Source organism: Oncorhynchus nerka, linkage group LG9a (genome assembly GCF_034236695.1).
Source record: "Oncorhynchus nerka isolate Pitt River linkage group LG9a, Oner_Uvic_2.0, whole genome shotgun sequence".
In the NCBI taxonomy this organism is placed as follows: Eukaryota; Metazoa; Chordata; class Actinopteri; order Salmoniformes; family Salmonidae; genus Oncorhynchus; species Oncorhynchus nerka.
In genome coordinates, this window is record NC_088404.1 from 27,647,612 (window position 1) to 27,653,559 (window position 5,948).

Below are 5,948 nucleotides of genomic sequence, written 5' to 3' on the forward strand. Positions count from 1 at the left end.
CTTGGTGTCTTATCACTAACCCTTTATGTTAACACCTTTTTAATGAACTTTTTTTTAGCTACTGATCTCTAGTTTGTCAAACTTGTTGAAGGTGGCAGCACTAAGTTAGTTTGTGGGACAAGCACAAGCATCAGTGGTGAGCCATGCTGTTTGTCTCAGTCCTACAGAGGTTTTAAATACTCACCAAGCTGCGATTTTATATTTCAATACATTGAACTTGACATGAACATGCTCAATTTATTTAATGTTGAATTAAAATGGGTCATTTTATAAATTTAAAGTTTTTGTGATTTATACAACTGAATGCGTTTTGTAAATGAGGACCAAGATGTGCCCCGGGTATCAGCCAGTTGTATTGGTCATCCACACTGAGGGTGAGGACAGACAGACAATCTCTGTGGCCAGCCAGCTAGCTAGGCCAAAGGACCCCAGCGCTTTTGTGATCACTCTTTCGGGAGGCAGAAACGACTGGCAGAGAGATTTCTCCCCTTTATCTCACAAAGAGGAGGGTATTTATGGGTGACAAAATACTAAATTATTCAGACAGTCAAACAGGAGACTGCATGTGGAGGAAAACTACAACAAAAAAGGGGACTCAAACCAGAACTAGACCAAGGACAAAGTTAAGCGAAATTGAGATGGATCCCTAAAGGGCAGGGTTGGGGAATACATGATCAGTTTATCATCAAACATATTGTAATCAGATTAGACACTTTTGGAAAAACTACGCTGAACAAAAATATAAATGCAACCTGTTTCATGAGCTGAAATAAAATACATTTTCTATATGCACAAAAAGCTTATTTCTTAAAAATGTTGTGAACACATTTGTTTACATCCCTGTTAGTGAGCATTTTTACTTTGTCAAGATAATCCATTAGCTGTGGCATATTTGGAAGCAGATTAAACCGCATTATAACACAGGTGCACCTTGTGCTGGGGGAAAAAGGAAACTAAAATGTGCAGTTTTGTCACACAACACAATGCTACAGATGTCTCAAGTTTTGAGGGAGTGTGAAATTTGCAAGATAACTGCAGGAATGTCCACCCGAGCTGTTGCAAGACAATTGAATGTTAATTTCTCTACTATAAGCCGCCTCACAACCACAGACCATGTGTAACCAAGACAGCCCAGGACCTCCACATCCGGCTTCTTCACCTGCAGCATCGTCTGAGACCAGTCACCTGGACTGCTAATGAAATTGGGTTTGTACAACTGAAGATTTTCTGCACAAACTGTCAGAAACTCTCAGGGAAGCTCATCTGCCTGCTTGTCGTCCTCACCAGGGTCTTGACCTGACTGCAGTTTGTCGTTGTAACGGACTTCAGTGGGCAAATGCTCACCTTCAATGGCCACTGGCATGCTGGAGAAGTGTGCTCTTCATGGATGAATCCCGGTTTCAACTGTACCAGGCAGATGGGAGATAGCATAAGCTACGGACAATTAACACAACTGCATTTTATCGATGGCAATTTGAATGCACAGGGATACCGTGACGAGGTCCTGAGGCCCATTGTGCCATTCACCTCATGTTTCAGCATGATAATGCACGGCCCCATGTGGCAAGGATCTGTAGACAATTCCTGGAAACTGAAAATGTCCCAGTTATTCCATGGCCTGCATACTCACCAGACATGTCACCCTATGAGCATGCTCTGAATTGACATGTACGACAGCGTGTTCCAGTTCCCGCCAATGTCCTGCAACTTCGCACAGCCATTGAAGAGGAGCGGGACAACATTCCTCAGGCCACAGTAAACAGCCTGTTCAATTCTATGCGAAGGAGATGTCGCACTACATGATGCAAATAGTGGTTACACCAGATACTGACTGGTTTTCTGATCCACGCCCCTACTTTTTTTTTATTTTTAGGTATCGTTGACCAACAGATGCATATCTGTATTCGCAGTCATGTGAAATTGATAGATTAGGGCCTAATGAATTTATTTAAATTGACTGATGTCCTTATATGAATTGTAACTCAGTAGAATCTTTGAAATTGTTGCATGTTGCGTTTATATTTTTGTTTAGTGTAAATGATTACTTCTTGGATGACATTGACACCTTTCTGTTTTCTCAATGACATTCAATTCAGCATTGAAAAACGGAGCATGTTTTTTAAAGTTTGTTCGAACTGAGTGAGTCTGACCACAAGTCAGAGACCACTTTGATGACACAACATATTTATTTGATGGATCCTTTTTGTCTTCTTCAAATCAAATGTATTTATAAAGCCCTTTTAACATCAGCAGATGTCACTAAGTGCCTATACAGAAACCCAGCATAAAACGGCAAGCAATGCAGATATAGAAGCACAGTGGTTAGGAAGAACTCAATAGAAAGGCAGGAGCCTAGGAAGAAACCTAGAGAGGAACCAGGCTCTGAGGGGTGGCCAGTCCTCTGGCTGTGCCGGGTGGAGATAATAAGAGTACGTGGCCATTATGGCAAGATTGTTCTTCAGGATGTTCAAATGTTCATAGATGACCAGCAGGGTCAAATAATAATCACAGTGGTTGTAGGGTACAACAGGTACCTCGGGAGTAAATGTCAGTTGGCTTTTCATACCCAAGCATTCAGAGGTCGAGAGAGAGTTGAAAACAGCAGGTCCGGGACAAGGTAGCACGTCCGGTGAACATGTCAGGGTTCCATAGCAAGCGGAAAAGTTGAAACTGGAACAACAGCACAACCAGGTGGGTTGTGGGCAGCCAGGAGTCATCAGGCCAGGTACAGTGCCTTGCGAAAGTATTCGGCCCCCTTGAACTTTGCGACCTTTTGCCACATTTCAGGCTTCAAACATAAAGATATAAAACTGTATTTTTTTTGTGAAGAATCAACAACAAGTGGGACACAATCATGAAGTGGAACGACATTTATTGGATATTTCAAACTTTTTTAACAAATCAAAAACTGAAAAATTGGGCGTGCAAAATTATTCAGCCCCCTTAAGTTAATACTTTGTAGCGCCACCCTTTGCTGCGATTACAGCTGTAAGTCGCTTGGGGTATGTCTCTATCAGTTTTGCACATCGAGAGACTGACATTTTTTCCCATTCCTCCTTGCAAAACAGCTCGAGCTCAGTGAGGTTAGATGGAGAGCATTTGTGAACAGCAGTTTTGAGTTCTTTCCACAGATTCTCGATTGGATTCAGGTCTGGACTTTGACTTGGCCATTCTAACACCTGGATATGTTTATTTTTGAACCATTTCATTGTAGATTTTGCTTTATGTTTTGGATCATTGTCTTGTTGGAAGACAAATCTCCGTCCCAGTCTCAGGTCTTTTGCAGACTCCATCAGGTTTTCTTCCAGAATGGTCCTGTATTTGGCTCCATCCATCTTCCCATCAATTTTAACCATCTTCCCTGTCCCTGCTGAAGAAAAGCAGGCCCAAACCATGATGCTGCCACCACCATGTTTGACAGTGGGGATGGTGTGTTCAGGGTGTTGCTTTTACGCCAAACATAACGTTTTGCATTGTTGCCAAAAAGTTCAATTTTGGTTTCATCTGACCAGAGCACCTTCTTCCACATATTTGGTGTGTCTCCCAGGTGGCTTGTGGCAAACTTTAAATGACACTTTTTATGGATATCTTTAAGAAATGGCTTTCTTCTTGCCACTCTTCCATAAAGGCCAGATTTGTGCAATATACGACTGATTGTTGTCCTATGGACAGAGTCTCCCACCTCAGCTGTAGATCTCTGCAGTTCATCCAGAGTGATCATGGGCCTCTTGGCTGCATCTCTGATCAGTCTTCTCCTTGTATGAGCTGAAAGTTTAGAGGGACGGCCAGGTCTTGGTAGATTTGCAGTGTTCTGATACTCCTTCCATTTCAATATTATCGCTTGCACAGTGCTCCTTGGGATGTTTAAAGCTTGGGAAATCTTTTTGTATCCAAATCCGGCTTTAAACTTCTTCACAACAGTATCTCGGACCTGCCTGGTGTGTTCTTTGTTCTTCATGATGCTCTCTGCGCTTTTAACGGACCTCTGAGACTATCACAGTGCAGGTGCATTTATACGGAGACTTGATTACACACAGGTGGATTGTATTTATCATCATTAGTCATTTAGGTCAACATTGGATCATTCAGAGATCCTCACTGAACTTCTGGAGAGAGTTTGCTGCACTGAAAGTAAAGGGGCTGAATAATTTTGCACGCCCAATTTTTCAGTTTTTGATTTGTTAAAAAAGTTTGAAATATCCAATAAATGTCGTTCCACCTCATGATTGTGTCCCACTTGTTGTTGATTCTTCACAAAAAAATACAGTTTTATATCTTTGTTTGAAGCCTGAAATGTGGCAAAAGGTCGCAAAGTTCAAGGGGGCCGAATACTTTCGCAAGGCACTGTAGTCCTGAAGCATGGTCCTAGGGCTCAGTTCCTCCGGGAGAGGAGGGAGAGAGAGAATTAGAGGAATTAGAGAGGGGGTGGGGGGGGTGTCTGCCTCTTATGGGGAAAGTAATTGGATTGCGTTACTGAGTTTGGCTAATCCCAAAGTTACATTACTGAATTACAATTTTGGACATGTAACTAACTTATTACATTTAGATAGTAACCTATCCAACCCTGTCTAAGTGTGCTCTCTACAGCACGGAGATGGAGAGGAGAAGAGAGCCAGCTGTGTGAGAGGGAGATATTGGATCCTGGGAGGTAGAGCTGAGAGCAGAGTGATGATTCTGGAAGAACCCTGGAGCAACAAACCATAGATAACCTATTCAATTAGTATTTTAATTCCTAATTCAATGCTGAATTTCTGATGTTTTAACTGACCTTTTGACATACTATTCCTTATCCTGTAGACAAGATACTATTCCTTCTATATCTCGTAGCTTGTATTTGAACTAGACTGGTAGTGTTTTATCATGATTTTACCAAGTTTTTGCCAACAACATCCCTGTCTCTTGCTGCAGCAGTATTTCTTATCCCATTTCCTACCAGAGACTGGCATGTTACAGAACTACTCAAAATAAACCAAGAACTTTAAAAGCCAACTGATAAACTAACTGGAAGAATAGCGAACTGTATTCCACAGACCATGACTGTTCTACAAGGACCTGTATAAAAGCCAGAATCCATCCAGCCAGCCTGGCCCTCCAGGAGATCAAAACCAGGCAGAAACCCTCCACTACTGCCTCAAATAGCCGACAAATCAGCCCGTTACCAACCTGTTGATGGAATTTATGTTTAAATTAATGATTCGAATATTCCACCCTGAAACCATATAAAGGACAGTGAAATTGATCAGAATCATAAAATTATAATTCATGTGTGTAGTGTTAGTCAGTAAAATTATAATAAAGTGTGTGTAGTTTTAGTCATGATGTGAGTAGTTTTAGTCAGAATTAGAGTAAAACAATATAACTGTACAATATGTCTTTATAGTATCTTAAAAACAGACTGTCTAAGCAGAATTCGGTGCCGACCTGGCTAGGGCCTCTGAGAGATTGGGGAAAGAACGGGAAGTACTTCCCACGGTCTCCCTATCTTGAGGGAGAACGGGGAGTGATTCTCACGGCCTCCCCTAATCTTTGTTGGCTGGGTAGTAGGACAGTGTGTGTGTAGGATACCTAATGTTTGTGTGTGAAAGTGTGTGCGTAAGAAGCCAGTATAAAATGAATGGTTTTGTACCACTAACCAGCGCTCTCGTGAATAAACCTTTTTGACTATTTTAGCTGGGCCTCAGTCTGTTTCATTTGACCAGTATCTTACAAATCCTGGGTTACAGACTGAGTAGTTTAATTGAATTGGGTTATGAACATTGAGAACATAATTCTCGCAACACAACCCTTAGTAAACTTTTGGATAAAATTGTGTTTGACCAGATACATTTCTATTTTACTGTAACCAAATTGACAACAGACTTTCAACACGCTTATAGGGAAGGACATTCAACAAGCAGGGCACTTCCACAAATTACTGATTTGCTGAGAGAAATTGATGATAAAAAGAT